This window comes from Amia ocellicauda, chromosome 8 (assembly GCF_036373705.1).
Source record: "Amia ocellicauda isolate fAmiCal2 chromosome 8, fAmiCal2.hap1, whole genome shotgun sequence".
In the NCBI taxonomy this organism is placed as follows: Eukaryota; Metazoa; Chordata; class Actinopteri; order Amiiformes; family Amiidae; genus Amia; species Amia ocellicauda.
The window spans coordinates 8,236,827-8,254,114 of NC_089857.1; the positions used below are offsets into that span (position 1 = coordinate 8,236,827).

The following is a 17,288-nucleotide window of genomic DNA, read 5'->3' on the forward strand; positions in this document are numbered from 1 at the left end:
AGACAAATGTAAACCAGTAAAACATATGAAGAGAAACAAACCTTGAATATAAGTTCAGTTGTTTAAACATTTGACAAACTATGGTGAGGGGGTAAGAAAACACACAAATCCAGCAGCTCCTGTATTTCAATACACCAGAACCCAATATTATTGGCGAGTCGGGTAGTCCATCATCACAGTTCGAGGGCAGGCATCATTTCAGTAATTTCATCTTGTTGCATTCACATCCGTGCCTTGAATGAGATTGAATGTGATCTTTGCTCTCAAGTATGTTCCCAAGTTTTACACTTTCGTGCTTTGCATGAATGGGAATGGAACCGTGTGTGTTGAATGAGGCTCCTTGTGAGCACTGAACTTTGTCCGGTGGAGTTCCTTTTTGTGTTGCTGTAATTCTGTCATTTCTCGATGAGAAAGATTAGGCAACATTTAGTCACTTCTAGCCATGATGCTCAATTTATTTATGAATGTACCCTAGTTACTAGGGACCGTTTACATTGGAGAACAAGATCTATTGTATGCCTGTGTATTTGGGGAAGTCAAATCTGAAATAATGATGAAATTGCGTGTATCCAAAGTTAAAACTCGTGATATGTCGCCCTCTGGTGTGTAAAAGATGCAAAAGCTTACAGCACCTGGTATTCCCAGGCGGTCTCCCATCCAAGTACTGACCAGGCCCGAGCCTGCTTAGCTTCCGAGATCGGACGAGATCGGGCGTATTCAGGCTAGTATGGCCGTAAGCTAGGAATGCTGTCCCTGACGCTCTACTTAAAGGGAAGGCAATATCCGTTTCTGCCGTTCATACTTACAGTTGAACTGTCTCTCTACTCTAAAGCCCGGGACACACCAGCGCGCCGCAGACAGTCCCTGCTAACACGCCACGTTGTGGCAACATTGTGGCAACGTTGTGCGTTAGCTGGGGTGCCACACCAGACCGGAACTATATATTACAAAACGAACACATTGTCTTGATAAAACAGCTGTAATTGAGTGCCTGACACGCCAGTCAAGCGCAATCTTGAGAAGGTGTGCATTTCAGTAAGGATTTCAATTGACATGCAGTATGAAACTGAAAGGAGGTTGCATCACTATGATGCATAACATTGCATGTATTGTTTTTACAAGTGTGTGCATTCATCCTGTTGTCATTTTGTTTTGAAAGCAGAAGAATCATTCAACAGGTTGCTGAGACAAATGTAAACCAGTAAAACATATGAAGAGAAACAAACCTTGAATATAAGTTCAGTTGTTTAAACATTTGACAAACTATGGTGAGGGGGTAAGAAAACACACAAATCCAGCAGCTCCTGTATTTCAATACACCAGAACCCAATATTATTGGCGAGTCGGGTAGTCCATCATCACAGTTCGAGGGCAGGCATCATTTCAGTAATTTCATCCCGTTGCATTCACATCCGTGCCTTGAATGAGATTGAATGTGATCTTTGCTCTCAAGTATGTTCCCAAGTTTTACACTTTCGTGCTTTGCATGAATGGGAATGGAACCGTGTGTGTTGAATGAGGCTCCTTGTGAGCACTGAACTTTGTCCGGTGGAGTTCCTTTTTGTGTTGCTGTAATTGTGTCATTTCTCGATGAGAAAGATTAGGCAACATTTAGTCACTTCTAGCCATGATGCTCAATTTATTTACGAATGTACCCTAGTTACTAGGGACCGTTTACATTGGAGAACAAGATCTATTGTATGCCTGTGTATTTGGGGAAGTCAAATCTGAAATAATGATGAAATTGCGTGTATCCAAAGTTAAAACTCGTGATTTGTCGCCCTCTGGTGTGTAAAAGATGCAAAAGCTTACAGCACCTGGTATTCCCAGGCGGTCTCCCATCCAAGTACTGACCAGGCCCGAGCCTGCTTAGTTTCCGAGATCGGACGAGATCGGGCGTATTCAGGCTAGTATGGCCGTAAGCCAGGGAGGCTGTCCCTGACGCTCTACTTAAAGGGAAGGCAATATCCGTTTCTGCCGCTCATACTTACAGTTGAACTGTCTCTCTACTCTAAAGTCCGGGACACACCAGCACGCCGCAGACAGTCCCTGCTAACACGAAACGTTGTGGCAACGTTGTGCGTTAGCTGGGGTGCCACACCAGACCTATGTATTACAAAACGAACACATTGTCTTGATAAAACAGCTGTAATTGAGTGCCTGACACGCCATTCAAGCGCAATCTTGAGAAGGTGTGCATTTCAGTAAGGATTTCAATTGACATGCAGTATGAAACTGAAAGGAGGTTGCATCACTATGATGCATAACATTGCATGTATTGTATTTTCAAGTGTGTGCATTCATCCTGTTGTCATTTTGTTTTGAAAGCAGAAGAATCATTCAACAGGTTGCTGAGACAAATGTAAACCAGTAAAACATATGAAGAGAAACAAACCTTGAATATAAGTTCAGTTGTTTAAACATTTGACAAACTATGGTGAGGGGGTAAGAAAACACACAAATCCAGCAGCTCCTGTATTTCAATACACCAGAACCCAATATTATTGGTGAGTCGGGTAGTCCATCATCACAGTTCGAGGGCAGGCATCATTTCAGTAATTTCATCCCGTTGCATTCACATCCGTGCCTTGAATGAGATTGAATGTGATCTTTGCTCTCAAGTATGTTCCCAAGTTTTACACTTTCGTGCTTTGCATGAATGGGAATGGAACCGTGTGTGTTGAATGAGGCTCCTTGTGAGCACTGAACTTTGTCCGGTGGAGTTCCTTTTTGTGTTGCTGTAATTGTGTCATTTCTCGATGAGAAAGATTAGGCAACATTTAGTCACTTCTAGCCATGATGCTCAATTTATTTACGAATGTACCCTAGTTACTAGGGACCGTTTACGTTGGAGAACAAGATCTATTGTATGCCTGTGTATTTGGGGAAGTCAAATCTGAAATAATGATGAAATTGCGTGTATCCAAAGTTAAAACTCGTGATTTGTCGCCCTCTGGTGTGTAAAAGATGCAAAAGCTTACAGCACCTGGTATTCCCAGGCGGTCTCCCATCCAAGTACTGACCAGGCCCGAGCCTGCTTGGCTTCCGAGATCGGACGAGATCGGGCGTATTCAGGCTAGTATGGCCGTAAGCCAGGGAGGCTGTCCCTGACGCTCTACTTAAAGGGAAGGCAATATCCGTTTCTGCCGTTCATACTTACAGTTGAACTGTCTCTCTACTCTAAAGCCCGGGACACACCAGCGCGCCGCAGACAGTCCCTGCTAACACGCCACGTTGTGGCAACATTGTGGCAACGTTGTGCGTTAGCTGGGGTGCCACACCAGACCGGAACTATATTTTACAAAACGAACACATTGTCTTGATAAAACAGCTGTAATTGAGTGCCTGACACGCCAGTCAAGCGCAATCTTGAGAAGGTGTGCATTTCAGTAAGGATTTCAATTGACATGCAGTATGAAACTGAAAGGAGGTTGCATCACTATGATGCATAACATTGCATGTATTGTATTTTCAAGTGTGTGCATTCATCCTGTTGTCATTTTGTTTTGAAAGCAGAAGAATCATTCAACAGGTTGCTGAGACAAATGTAAACCAGTAAAACATATGAAGAGAAACAAACCTTGAATATAAGTTCAGTTGTTTAAACATTTGACAAACTATGGTGAGGGGGTAAGAAATGACACAAATCCAGCAGCTCCTGTATTTCAATACACCAGAAGCCAATATTATTGGCGAGTCGGGTAGTCCATCATCACAGTTCGAGGGCAGGCATCATTTCAGTAATTTCATCCCGTTGCATTCACATCCGTGCCTTGAATGAGATTGAATGTGATCTTTGCTCTCAAGTATGTTCCCAAGTTTTACACTTTCGTGCTTTGCATGAATGGGAATGGAACCGTGTGTGTTGAATGAGGCTCCTTGTGAGCACTGAACTTTGTCCGGTGGAGTTCCTTTTTGTGTTGCTGTAATTGTGTAATTTCTCGATGAGAAAGATTAGGCAACATTTAGTCACTTCTAGCCATGATGCTCAATTTATTTACGAATGTACCCTAGTTACTAGGGACCGTTTACGTTGGAGAACAAGATCTATTGTATGCCTGTGTATTTGGGGAAGTCAAATCTGAAATAATGATGAAATTGCGAGTATCCAAAGTTAAAACTCGTGATTTGTCGCCCTCTGGTGTGTAAAAGATGCAAAAGCTTACAGCACCTGGTATTCCCAGGCGGTCTCCCATCCAAGTACTGACCAGGCCCGAGCCTGCTTAGCTTCCGAGATCGGACGAGATCGGGCGTATTCAGGCTAGTATGGCCGTAAGCCAGGGAGGCTGTCCCTGACGCTCTACTTAAAGGGAAGGCAATATCCGTTTCTGCCGCTCATACTTGCAGTTGAACTGTCTCTCTACTCTAAAGTCCGGGACACACCAGCGCGCCGCAGACAGTCCCTGCTAACACGAAACGTTGTGGCAACGTTGTGCGTTAGCTGGGGTGCCACACCAGACCGGAACTATATATTACAAAACGAACACATTGTCTTGATAAAACAGCTGTAATTGAGTGCCTGACACGCCAGTCAAGCGCAATCTTGAGAAGGTGTGCATTTCAGTAAGGATTTCAATTGACATGCAGTATGAAACTGAAAGGAGGTTGCATCACTATGATGCATAACATTGCATGTATTGTATTTTCAAGTGTGTGCATTCATCCTGTTGTCATTTTGTTTTGAAAGTAGAAGAATCATTTTTGCTGAGGTTGCTGAGACAAATGTAAACCAGTAAAACATATGAAGAGAAACAAACCTTGAATATAAGTTCAGTTGTTTAAACATTTGACAAACTATGGTGAGGGGGTAAGAAAACACACAAATCCAGCAGCTCCTGTATTTCAATACACCAGAACCCAATATTATTGGCGAGTCGGGTAGTCCATCATCACAGTTCGAGGGCAGGCATCATTTCAGTAATTTCATCCCGTTGCATTCACATCCGTGCCTTGAATGAGATTGAATGTGATCTTTGCTCTCAAGTATGTTCCCAAGTTTTACACTTTCGTGCTTTGCATGAATGGGAATGGAACCGTGTGTGTTGAATGAGGCTCCTTGTGAGCACTGAACTTTGTCCGGTGGAGTTCCTTTTTGTGTTGCTGTAATTGTGTCATTTCTCGATGAGAAAGATTAGGCAACATTTAGTCACTTCTAGCCATGATGCTCAATTTATTTATGAATGTACCCTAGTTACTAGGGACCGTTTACGTTGGAGAACAAGATCTATTGTATGCCTGTGTATTTGGGGAAGTCAAATCTGAAATAATGATGAAATTGCGTGTATCCAAAGTTAAAACTCGTGATTTGTCGCCCTCTGGTGTGTAAAAGATGCAAAAGCTTACAGCACCTGGTATTCCCAGGCGGTCTCCCATCCAAGTACTGACCAGGCCCGAGCCTGCTTAGCTTCCGAGATCGGACGAGATCGGGCGTATTCAGGCTAGTATGGCCGTAAGCCAGGGAGGCTGTCCCTGACGCTCTACTTAAAGGGAAGGCAATATCCGTTTCTGCCGTTCATACTTACAGTTGAACTGTCTCTCTACTCTAAAGCCCGGGACACACCAGCGCGCCGCAGACAGTCCCTGATAACACGCCACGTTGTGGCAACATTGTGGCAACGTTGTGCGTTAGCTGGGGTGCCACACCAGACCGGAACTATATATTACAAAACGAACACATTCTCTTGATAAAACAGCTGTAATTGAGTGCCTGACACGCCAGTCAAGCGCAATCTTGAGAAGGTGTGCATTTCAGTAAGGATTTCAATTGACATGCAGTATGAAACTGAAAGGAGGTTGCATCACTATGATGCATTACATTGCATGTATTGTATTTTCAAGTGTGTGCATTCATCCTGTTGTCATTTTGTTTTGAAAGCAGAAGAATCATTCAACAGGTTGCTGAGACAAATGTAAACCAGTAAAACATATGAAGAGAAACAAACCTTGAATATAAGTTCAGTTGTTTAAACATTTGACAAACTATGGTGAGGGGGTAAGAAAACACACAAATCCAGCAGCTCCTGTATTTCAATACACCAGAACCCAATATTATTGGCGAGTCGGGTAGTCCATCATCACAGTTCGAGGGCAGGCATCATTTCAGTAATTTCATCCCGTTGCATTCACATCCGTGCCTTGAATGAGATTGAATGTGATCTTTGCTCTCAAGTATGTTCCCAAGTTTTACACTTTCGTGCTTTGCATGAATGGGAATGGAACCGTGTGTGTTGAATGAGGCTCCTTGTGAGCACTGAACTCTGTCCGGTGGAGTTCCTTTTTGTGTTGCTGTAATTGTGTCATTTCTCGATGAGAAAGATTAGGCAACATTTAGTCACTTCTAGCCATGATGCTCAATTTATTTACGAATGTACCCTAGTTACTAGGGACCGTTTACGTTGGAGAACAAGATCTATTGTATGCCTGTGTATTTGGGGAAGTCAAATCTGAAATAATGATGAAATTGCGTGTATCCAAAGTTAAAACTCGTGATTTGTCGCCCTCTGGTGTGTAAAAGATGCAAAAGCTTACAGCACCTGGTTTTCCCAGGTGGTCTCCCATCCAAGTACTGACCAGGCCCGAGCCTGCTTAGCTTCCGAGATCGGACGAGATCGGGCGTATTCAGGCTAGTATGGCCGTAAGCCAGGGAGGCTGTCCCTGACGCTCTACTTAAAGGGAAGGCAATATCCGTTTCTGCCGCTCATACTTGCAGTTGAACTGTCTCTCTACTCTAAAGTCCGGGACACACCAGCGCGCCGCAGACAGTCCCTGCTAACACGAAACGTTGTGGCAACGTTGTACGTTAGCTGGGGTGCCACACCAGACCGGAACTATATATTACAAAACGAACACATTGTCTTGATAAAACAGCTGTAATTGAGTGCCTGACACGCCAGTCAAGCGCAATCTTGAGAAGGTGTGCATTTCAGTAAGGATTTCAATTGACATGCAGTATGAAACTGAAAGGAGGTTGCATCACTATGATGCATAACATTGCATGTATTGTATTTTCAAGTGTGTGCATTCATCCTGTTGTCATTTTGTTTTGAAAGCAGAAGAATCATTCAACAGGTTGCTGAGACAAATGTAAACCAGTAAAACATATGAAGAGAAACAAACCTTGAATATAAGTTCAGTTGTTTAAACATTTGACAAACTATGGTGAGGGGGTAAGAAAACACACAAATCCAGCAGCTCCTGTATTTCAATACACCAGAACCCAATATTATTGGCGAGTCGGGTAGTCCATCATCACAGTTCGAGGGCAGGCATCATTTCAGTAATTTCATCCCGTTGCATTCACATCCGTGCCTTGAATGAGATTGAATGTGATCTTTGCTCTCAAGTATGTTCCCAAGTTTTACACTTTCGTGCTTTGCATGAATGGGAATGGAACCGTGTGTGTTGAATGAGGCTCCTTGTGAGCACTGAACTTTGTCCGGTGGAGTTCCTTTTTGTGTTGCTGTAATTGTGTAATTTCTCGATGAGAAAGATTAGGCAACATTTAGTCACTTCTAGCCATGATGCTCAATTTATTTACGAATGTACCCTAGTTACTAGGGACCGTTTACGTTGGAGAACAAGATCTATTGTATGCCTGTGTATTTGGGGAAGTCAAATCTGAAATAATGATGAAATTGCGAGTATCCAAAGTTAAAACTCGTGATTTGTCGCCCTCTGGTGTGTAAAAGATGCAAAAGCTTACAGCACCTGGTATTCCCAGGCGGTCTCCCATCCAAGTACTGACCAGGCCCGAGCCTGCTTAGCTTCCGAGATCGGACGAGATCGGGCGTATTCAGGCTAGTATGGCCGTAAGCCAGGGAGGCTGTCCCTGACGCTCTACTTAAAGGGAAGGCAATATCCGTTTCTGCCGCTCATACTTGCAGTTGAACTGTCTCTCTACTCTAAAGTCCGGGACACACCAGCGCGCCGCAGACAGTCCCTGCTAACACGAAACGTTGTGGCAACGTTGTGCGTTAGCTGGGGTGCCACACCAGACCGGAACTATATATTACAAAACGAACACATTGTCTTGATAAAACAGCTGTAATTGAGTGCCTGACACGCCAGTCAAGCGCAATCTTGAGAAGGTGTGCATTTCAGTAAGGATTTCAATTGACATGCAGTATGAAACTGAAAGGAGGTTGCATCACTATGATGCATAACATTGCATGTATTGTATTTTCAAGTGTGTGCATTCATCCTGTTGTCATTTTGTTTTGAAAGTAGAAGAATCATTTTTGCTGAGGTTGCTGAGACAAATGTAAACCAGTAAAACATATGAAGAGAAACAAACCTTGAATATAAGTTCAGTTGTTTAAACATTTGACAAACTATGGTGAGGGGGTAAGAAAACACACAAATCCAGCAGCTCCTGTATTTCAATACACCAGAACCCAATATTATTGGCGAGTCGGGTAGTCCATCATCACAGTTCGAGGGCAGGCATCATTTCAGTAATTTCATCCCGTTGCATTCACATCCGTGCCTTGAATGAGATTGAATGTGATCTTTGCTCTCAAGTATGTTCCCAAGTTTTACACTTTCGTGCTTTGCATGAATGGGAATGGAACCGTGTGTGTTGAATGAGGCTCCTTGTGAGCACTGAACTTTGTCCGGTGGAGTTCCTTTTTGTGTTGCTGTAATTGTGTCATTTCTCGATGAGAAAGATTAGGCAACATTTAGTCACTTCTAGCCATGATGCTCAATTTATTTATGAATGTACCCTAGTTACTAGGGACCGTTTACGTTGGAGAACAAGATCTATTGTATGCCTGTGTATTTGGGGAAGTCAAATCTGAAATAATGATGAAATTGCGTGTATCCAAAGTTAAAACTCGTGATTTGTCGCCCTCTGGTGTGTAAAAGATGCAAAAGCTTACAGCACCTGGTATTCCCAGGCGGTCTCCCATCCAAGTACTGACCAGGCCCGAGCCTGCTTAGCTTCCGAGATCGGACGAGATCGGGCGTATTCAGGCTAGTATGGCCGTAAGCCAGGGAGGCTGTCCCTGACGCTCTACTTAAAGGGAAGGCAATATCCGTTTCTGCCGTTCATACTTACAGTTGAACTGTCTCTCTACTCTAAAGCCCGGGACACACCAGCGCGCCGCAGACAGTCCCTGATAACACGCCACGTTGTGGCAACATTGTGGCAACGTTGTGCGTTAGCTGGGGTGCCACACCAGACCGGAACTATATATTACAAAACGAACACATTCTCTTGATAAAACAGCTGTAATTGAGTGCCTGACACGCCAGTCAAGCGCAATCTTGAGAAGGTGTGCATTTCAGTAAGGATTTCAATTGACATGCAGTATGAAACTGAAAGGAGGTTGCATCACTATGATGCATTACATTGCATGTATTGTATTTTCAAGTGTGTGCATTCATCCTGTTGTCATTTTGTTTTGAAAGCAGAAGAATCATTCAACAGGTTGCTGAGACAAATGTAAACCAGTAAAACATATGAAGAGAAACAAACCTTGAATATAAGTTCAGTTGTTTAAACATTTGACAAACTATGGTGAGGGGGTAAGAAAACACACAAATCCAGCAGCTCCTGTATTTCAATACACCAGAACCCAATATTATTGGCGAGTCGGGTAGTCCATCATCACAGTTCGAGGGCAGGCATCATTTCAGTAATTTCATCCCGTTGCATTCACATCCGTGCCTTGAATGAGATTGAATGTGATCTTTGCTCTCAAGTATGTTCCCAAGTTTTACACTTTCGTGCTTTGCATGAATGGGAATGGAACCGTGTGTGTTGAATGAGGCTCCTTGTGAGCACTGAACTCTGTCCGGTGGAGTTCCTTTTTGTGTTGCTGTAATTGTGTCATTTCTCGATGAGAAAGATTAGGCAACATTTAGTCACTTCTAGCCATGATGCTCAATTTATTTACGAATGTACCCTAGTTACTAGGGACCGTTTACGTTGGAGAACAAGATCTATTGTATGCCTGTGTATTTGGGGAAGTCAAATCTGAAATAATGATGAAATTGCGTGTATCCAAAGTTAAAACTCGTGATTTGTCGCCCTCTGGTGTGTAAAAGATGCAAAAGCTTACAGCACCTGGTTTTCCCAGGTGGTCTCCCATCCAAGTACTGACCAGGCCCGAGCCTGCTTAGCTTCCGAGATCGGACGAGATCGGGCGTATTCAGGCTAGTATGGCCGTAAGCCAGGGAGGCTGTCCCTGACGCTCTACTTAAAGGGAAGGCAATATCCGTTTCTGCCGCTCATACTTGCAGTTGAACTGTCTCTCTACTCTAAAGTCCGGGACACACCAGCGCGCCGCAGACAGTCCCTGCTAACACGAAACGTTGTGGCAACGTTGTACGTTAGCTGGGGTGCCACACCAGACCGGAACTATATATTACAAAACGAACACATTGTCTTGATAAAACAGCTGTAATTGAGTGCCTGACACGCCAGTCAAGCGCAATCTTGAGAAGGTGTGCATTTCAGTAAGGATTTCAATTGACATGCAGTATGAAACTGAAAGGAGGTTGCATCACTATGATGCATAACATTGCATGTATTGTATTTTCAAGTGTGTGCATTCATCCTGTTGTCATTTTGTTTTGAAAGCAGAAGAATCATTCAACAGGTTGCTGAGACAAATGTAAACCAGTAAAACATATGAAGAGAAACAAACCTTGAATATAAGTTCAGTTGTTTAAACATTTGACAAACTATGGTGAGGGGGTAAGAAAACACACAAATCCAGCAGCTCCTGTATTTCAATACACCAGAACCCAATATTATTGGCGAGTCGGGTAGTCCATCATCACAGTTCGAGGGCAGGCATCATTTCAGTAATTTCATCCCGTTGCATTCACATCCGTGCCTTGAATGAGATTGAATGTGATCTTTGCTCTCAAGTATGTTCCCAAGTTTTACACTTTCGTGCTTTGCATGAATGGGAATGGAACCGTGTGTGTTGAATGAGGCTCCTTGTGAGCACTGAACTTTGTCCGGTGGAGTTCCTTTTTGTGTTGCTGTAATTGTGTAATTTCTCGATGAGAAAGATTAGGCAACATTTAGTCACTTCTAGCCATGATGCTCAATTTATTTACGAATGTACCCTAGTTACTAGGGACCGTTTACGTTGGAGAACAAGATCTATTGTATGCCTGTGTATTTGGGGAAGTCAAATCTGAAATAATGATGAAATTGCGTGTATCCAAAGTTAAAACTCGTGATTTGTCGCCCTCTGGTGTGTAAAAGATGCAAAAGCTTACAGCACCTGGTATTCCCAGGCGGTCTCCCATCCAAGTACTGACCAGGCCCGAGCCTGCTTAGCTTCCGAGATCGGACAAGATCGGGCGTATTCAGGCTAGTATGGCCGTAAGCCAGGGAGGCTGTCCCTGATGCTCTACTTAAAGGGAAGGCAATATCCGTTTCTGCCGCTCATACTTGCAGTTGAACTGTCTCTCTACTCTAAAGTCCGGGACACACCAGCGCGCCGCAGACAGTCCCTGCTAACACGAAACGTTGTGGCAACGTTGTGCGTTAGCTGGGGTGCCACACCAGACCGGAACTATATATTACAAAACGAACACATTGTCTTGATAAAACAGCTGTAATTGAGTGCCTGACACGCCAGTCAAGCGCAATCTTGAGAAGGTGTGCATTTCAGTAAGGATTTCAATTGACATGCAGTATGAAACTGAAAGGAGGTTGCATCACTATGATGCATAACATTGCATGTATTGTATTTTCAAGTGTGTGCATTCATCCTGTTGTCATTTTGTTTTGAAAGTAGAAGAATCATTTTTGCTGAGGTTGCTGAGACAAATGTAAACCAGTAAAACATATGAAGAGAAACAAACCTTGAATATAAGTTCAGTTGTTTAAACATTTGACAAACTATGGTGAGGGGGTAAGAAAACACACAAATCCAGCAGCTCCTGTATTTCAATACACCAGAACCCAATATTATTGGCGAGTCGGGTAGTCCATCATCACAGTTCGAGGGCAGGCATCATTTCAGTAATTTCATCCCGTTGCATTCACATCCGTGCCTTGAATGAGATTGAATGTGATCTTTGCTCTCAAGTATGTTCCCAAGTTTTACACTTTCGTGCTTTGCATGAATGGGAATGGAACCGTGTGTGTTGAATGAGGCTCCTTGTGAGCACTGAACTTTGTCCGGTGGAGTTCCTTTTTGTGTTGCTGTAATTGTGTCATTTCTCGATGAGAAAGATTAGGCAACATTTAGTCACTTCTAGCCATGATGCTCAATTTATTTATGAATGTACCCTAGTTACTAGGGACCGTTTACGTTGGAGAACAAGATCTATTGTATGCCTGTGTATTTGGGGAAGTCAAATCTGAAATAATGATGAAATTGCGTGTATCCAAAGTTAAAACTCGTGATTTGTCGCCCTCTGGTGTGTAAAAGATGCAAAAGCTTACAGCACCTGGTATTCCCAGGCGGTCTCCCATCCAAGTACTGACCAGGCCCGAGCCTGCTTAGCTTCCGAGATCGGACGAGATCGGGCGTATTCAGGCTAGTATGGCCGTAAGCCAGAAAGGCTGTCCCTGACGCTCTACTTAAAGGGAAGGCAATATCCGTTTCTGCCGTTCATACTTACAGTTGAACTGTCTCTCTACTCTAAAGCCCGGGACACAGCAGCGCGCCGCAGATAGTCCCTGCTAACACGCCACGTTGTGGCAACATTGTGGCAACGTTGTGCGTTAGCTGGGGTGCCACACCAGACCGGAACTATATATTACAAAACGAACACATTGTCTTGATAAAACAGCTGTAATTGAGTGCCTGACACGCCAGTCAAGCGCAATCTTGAGAAGGTGTGCATTTCAGTAAGGATTTCAATTGACATGCAGTATGAAACTGAAAGGAGGTTGCATCACTATGATGCATAACATTGCATGTATTGTATTTTCAAGTGTGTGCATTCATCCTGTTGTCATTTTGTTTTGAAAGCAGAAGAATCATTCAACAGGTTGCTGAGACAAATGTAAACCAGTAAAACATATGAAGAGAAACAAACTTTGAATATAAGTTCAGTTGTTTAAACATTTGACAAACTATGGTGAGGGGGTAAGAAAACACACAAATCCAGCAGCTCCTGTATTTCAATACACCAGAACCCAATATTATTGGCGAGTCGGGTAGTCCATCATCACAGTTCGAGGGCAGGCATCATTTCAGTAATTTCATCCCGTTGCATTCACATCCGTGCCTTGAATGAGATTGAATGTGATCTTTGCTCTCAAGTATTGTCCCAAGTTTTACACTTTCGTGCTTTGCATGAATGGGAATGGAACCGTGTGTGTTGAATGAGGCTCCTTGTGAGCACTGAACTTTGTCCGGTGGAGTTCCTTTTTGTGTTGCTGTAATTGTGTCATTTCTCGATGAGAAAGATTAGGCAACATTTAGTCACTTCTAGCCATGATGCTCAATTTATTTACGAATGTACACTAGTTACTAGGGACCGTTTACGTTGGAGAACAAGATCTATTGTATGCCTGTGTATTTGGGGAAGTCAAATCTGAAATAATGATGAAATTGCGTGTATCCAAAGTTAAAACTCGTGATTTGTCGCCCTCTGGTGTGTAAAAGATGCAAAAGCTTACAGCACCTGGTATTCCCAGGCGGTCTCACATCCAAGTACTGACCAGGCCCGAGCCTGCTTAGCTTCCGAGATCGGATGAGATCGGGCGTATTCAGGCTAGTATGGCCGTAAGCCAGAGAGGCTGTCCCTGACGCTCTACTTAAAGGGAAGGCAATATCCGTTTCTGCCGCTCATACTTGCAATTGAACTGTCTCTCTACTCTAAAGTCCGGGACACACCAGCGCGCCGCAGACAGTCCCTGCTAACACGAAACGTTGTGGCAACGTTGTGCGTTAGCTGGGGTGCCACACCAGACCGGAACTATATATTACAAAACGAACACATTGTCTTGATAAAACAGCTGTAATTGAGTGCCTGACACGCCAGTCAAGCGCAATCTTGAGAAGGTGTGCATTTCAGTAAGGATTTCAATTGACATGCAGTATGAAACTGAAAGGAGGTTGCATCACTATGATGCATAACATTGCATGTATTGTATTTTCAAGTGTGTGCATTCATCCTGTTGTCATTTTGTTTTGAAAGCAGAAGAATCATTCAACAGGTTGCTGAGACAAATGTAAACCAGTAAAACATATGAAGAGAAACAAACCTTGAATATAAGTTCAGTTGTTTAAACATTTGACAAACTATGGTGAGGGGGTAAGAAAACACACAAATCCAGCAGCTCCTGTACTTCAATACACCAGAACCCAATATTATTGGCGAGTCGGGTAGTCCATCATCACAGTTCGAGGGCAGGCATAATTTCAGTAATTTCATCCCGTTGCATTCACATCCGTGCCTTGAATGAGATTGAATGTGATCTTTGCTCTCAAGTATGTTCCCAAGTTTTACACTTTCGTGCTTTGCATGAATGGGAATGGAACCGTATGTGTTGAATGAAGCTCCTTGTGAGCACTGAACTTTGTCCGGTGGAGTTCCTTTTTGTGTTGCTGTAATTGTGTCATTTCTCGATGAGAAAGATTAGGCAACATTTAGTCACTTCTAGCCATGATGCTCAATTTATTTACGAATGTACCCTAGTTACTAGGGACCGTTTACGTTGGAGAACAAGATCTATTGTATGCCTGTGTATTTGGGGAAGTCAAATCTGAAATAATGATGAAATTGCGTGTATCCAAAGTTAAAACTCGTGATTTGTCGCCCTCTGGTGTGTAAAAGATGCAAAAGCTTACAGCACCTGGTATTTCCAGGCAGTCTCCCATCCAAGTACTGACCAGGCCCAAGCCTGCTTAGCTTCCAAGATCGGACGAGATCGGGCGTATTCAGGCTAGTATGGCCGTAAGCCAGGGAGGCTGTCCCTGACGCTCTACTTAAAGGGAAGGCAATATCCGTTTCTGCCGTTCATACTTACAGTTGAACTGTCTCTCTACTCTAAAGCCCGGGACACACCAGCGCGCCGCAGACAGTCCCTGCTAACACGCCACGTTGTGGCAACATTGTGGCAACGTTGTGCGTTAGCTGGGGTGCCACACCAGACCGGAACTATATATTACAAAACGAACACATTGTCTTGATAAAACAGCTGTAATTGAGTGCCTGACACGCCAGTCAAGCGCAATCTTGAGAAGGTGTGCATTTCAGTAAGGATTTAAATTGACATGCAGTATGAAACTGAAAGGAGGTTGCATCACTATGATGCATAACATTGCATGTATTGTATTTTCAAGTGTGTGCATTCATCCTGTTGTCATTTTGTTTTGAAAGCAGAAGAATCATTCAACAGGTTGCTGAGACAAATGTAAACCAGTAAAACATATGAAGAGAAACAAACCTTGAATATAAGTTCAGTTGTTTAAACATTTGACAAACTATGGTGAGGGGGTAAGAAAACACACAAATCCAGCAGCTCCTGTATTTCAATACACCAGAACCCAATATTATTGGCGAGTCGGGTAGTCCATCATCACAGTTCGAGGGCAGGCATCATTTCAGTAATTTCATCTTGTTGCATTCACATCCGTGCCTTGAATGAGATTGAATGTGATCTTTGCTCTCAAGTATGTTCCCAAGTTTTACACTTTCGTGCTTTGCATGAATGGGAATGGAACCGTGTGTGTTGAATGAGGCTCCTTGTGAGCACTGAACTTTGTCCGGTGGAGTTCCTTTTTGTGTTGCTGTAATTGTGTCATTTCTCGATGAGAAAGATTAGGCAACATTTAGTCACTTCTAGCCATGATGCTCAATTTATTTATGAATGTACCCTAGTTACTAGGGACCGTTTACATTGGAGAACAAGATCTATTGTATGCCTGTGTATTTGGGGAAGTCAAATCTGAAATAATGATGAAATTGCGTGTATCCAAAGTTAAAACTCGTGATATGTCGCACTCTGGTGTGTAAAAGATGCAAAAGCTTACAGCACCTGGTATTCCCAGGCGGTCTCCCATCCAAGTACTGACCAGGCCCGAGCCTGCTTAGCTTCCGAGATCGGACGAGATCGGGCGTATTCAGGCTAGTATGGCCGTAAGCTAGGAATGCTGTCCCTGACGCTCTACTTAAAGGGAAGGCAATATCCGTTTCTGCCGTTCATACTTACAGTTGAACTGTCTCTCTACTCTAAAGCCCGGGACACACCAGCGCGCCGCAGACAGTCCCTGCTAACACGCCACGTTGTGGCAACATTGTGGCAACGTTGTGCGTTAGCTGGGGTGCCACACCAGACCGGAACTATATATTACAAAACGAACACATTGTCTTGATAAAACAGCTGTAATTGAGTGCCTGACACGCCAGTCAAGCGCAATCTTGAGAAGGTGTGCATTTCAGTAAGGATTTCAATTGACATGCAGTATGAAACTGAAAGGAGGTTGCATCACTATGATGCATAACATTGCATGTATTGTTTTTACAAGTGTGTGCATTCATCCTGTTGTCATTTTGTTTTGAAAGCAGAAGAATCATTCAACAGGTTGCTGAGACAAATGTAAACCAGTAAAACATATGAAGAGAAACAAACCTTGAATATAAGTTCAGTTGTTTAAACATTTGACAAACTATGGTGAGGGGGTAAGAAAACACACAAATCCAGCAGCTCCTGTATTTCAATACACCAGAACCCAATATTATTGGCGAGTCGGGTAGTCCATCATCACAGTTCGAGGGCAGGCATCATTTCAGTAATTTCATCCCGTTGCATTCACATCCGTGCCTTGAATGAGATTGAATGTGATCTTTGCTCTCAAGTATGTTCCCAAGTTTTACACTTTCGTGCTTTGCATGAATGGGAATGGAACCGTGTGTGTTGAATGAGGCTCCTTGTGAGCACTGAACTTTGTCCGGTGGAGTTCCTTTTTGTGTTGCTGTAATTGTGTCATTTCTCGATGAGAAAGATTAGGCAACATTTAGTCACTTCTAGCCATGATGCTCAATTTATTTACGAATGTACCCTAGTTACTAGGGACCGTTTACATTGGAGAACAAGATCTATTGTATGCCTGTGTATTTGGGGAAGTCAAATCTGAAATAATGATGAAATTGCGTGTATCCAAAGTTAGAACTCGTGATTTGTCGCCCTCTGGTGTGTAAAAGATGCAAAAGCTTACAGCACCTGGTATTCCCAGGCGGTCTCCCATCCAAGTACTGACCAGGCCCGAGCCTGCTTAGTTTCCGAGATCGGACGAGATCGGGCGTATTCAGGCTAGTATGGCCGTAAGCCAGGGAGGCTGTCCCTGACGCTCTACTTAAAG

At 43.4% G+C, this 17,288-nt stretch overlaps 15 non-coding genes across 15 annotated transcripts; all 15 read right to left on the reverse strand.

Moving 5' to 3' along the window:
- Positions 1–620: 620 nt before the first annotated feature.
- Positions 621–739, reverse strand: LOC136757889 (5S ribosomal RNA). The gene has a single exon (XR_010819704.1). It is a non-coding gene; the product is annotated as a 5S ribosomal RNA (ribosomal RNA).
- Positions 740–1,805: 1,066 nt separating this feature from the next.
- On the reverse strand, positions 1,806–1,924 carry LOC136756721 (5S ribosomal RNA). The gene has a single exon (XR_010818785.1). It is a non-coding gene; the product is annotated as a 5S ribosomal RNA (ribosomal RNA).
- A 1,050-nt stretch (positions 1,925–2,974) lies between these two features.
- LOC136756155 (5S ribosomal RNA) lies at positions 2,975–3,093 on the reverse strand. Its single transcript, XR_010818257.1, has one exon. It is a non-coding gene; the product is annotated as a 5S ribosomal RNA (ribosomal RNA).
- A 1,066-nt stretch (positions 3,094–4,159) lies between these two features.
- LOC136757891 (5S ribosomal RNA) lies at positions 4,160–4,278 on the reverse strand. The gene has a single exon (XR_010819706.1). It is a non-coding gene; the product is annotated as a 5S ribosomal RNA (ribosomal RNA).
- Positions 4,279–5,336: 1,058 nt separating this feature from the next.
- Positions 5,337–5,455, reverse strand: LOC136757892 (5S ribosomal RNA). The gene has a single exon (XR_010819707.1). It is a non-coding gene; the product is annotated as a 5S ribosomal RNA (ribosomal RNA).
- A 1,066-nt stretch (positions 5,456–6,521) lies between these two features.
- Positions 6,522–6,640, reverse strand: LOC136755852 (5S ribosomal RNA). The gene has a single exon (XR_010817962.1). It is a non-coding gene; the product is annotated as a 5S ribosomal RNA (ribosomal RNA).
- A 1,055-nt stretch (positions 6,641–7,695) lies between these two features.
- LOC136757893 (5S ribosomal RNA) lies at positions 7,696–7,814 on the reverse strand. The gene has a single exon (XR_010819708.1). It is a non-coding gene; the product is annotated as a 5S ribosomal RNA (ribosomal RNA).
- A 1,058-nt stretch (positions 7,815–8,872) lies between these two features.
- Positions 8,873–8,991, reverse strand: LOC136757894 (5S ribosomal RNA). Its single transcript, XR_010819709.1, has one exon. It is a non-coding gene; the product is annotated as a 5S ribosomal RNA (ribosomal RNA).
- Positions 8,992–10,057: 1,066 nt separating this feature from the next.
- LOC136755853 (5S ribosomal RNA) lies at positions 10,058–10,176 on the reverse strand. The gene has a single exon (XR_010817963.1). It is a non-coding gene; the product is annotated as a 5S ribosomal RNA (ribosomal RNA).
- A 1,055-nt stretch (positions 10,177–11,231) lies between these two features.
- On the reverse strand, positions 11,232–11,350 carry LOC136756628 (5S ribosomal RNA). The gene has a single exon (XR_010818700.1). It is a non-coding gene; the product is annotated as a 5S ribosomal RNA (ribosomal RNA).
- A 1,058-nt stretch (positions 11,351–12,408) lies between these two features.
- On the reverse strand, positions 12,409–12,527 carry LOC136757895 (5S ribosomal RNA). The gene has a single exon (XR_010819710.1). It is a non-coding gene; the product is annotated as a 5S ribosomal RNA (ribosomal RNA).
- Positions 12,528–13,593: 1,066 nt separating this feature from the next.
- LOC136756780 (5S ribosomal RNA) lies at positions 13,594–13,712 on the reverse strand. Its single transcript, XR_010818840.1, has one exon. It is a non-coding gene; the product is annotated as a 5S ribosomal RNA (ribosomal RNA).
- A 1,055-nt stretch (positions 13,713–14,767) lies between these two features.
- LOC136757297 (5S ribosomal RNA) lies at positions 14,768–14,886 on the reverse strand. Its single transcript, XR_010819332.1, has one exon. It is a non-coding gene; the product is annotated as a 5S ribosomal RNA (ribosomal RNA).
- A 1,066-nt stretch (positions 14,887–15,952) lies between these two features.
- On the reverse strand, positions 15,953–16,071 carry LOC136757896 (5S ribosomal RNA). Its single transcript, XR_010819711.1, has one exon. It is a non-coding gene; the product is annotated as a 5S ribosomal RNA (ribosomal RNA).
- Positions 16,072–17,137: 1,066 nt separating this feature from the next.
- Positions 17,138–17,256, reverse strand: LOC136756723 (5S ribosomal RNA). Its single transcript, XR_010818787.1, has one exon. It is a non-coding gene; the product is annotated as a 5S ribosomal RNA (ribosomal RNA).
- Positions 17,257–17,288: the final 32 nt, after the last annotated feature.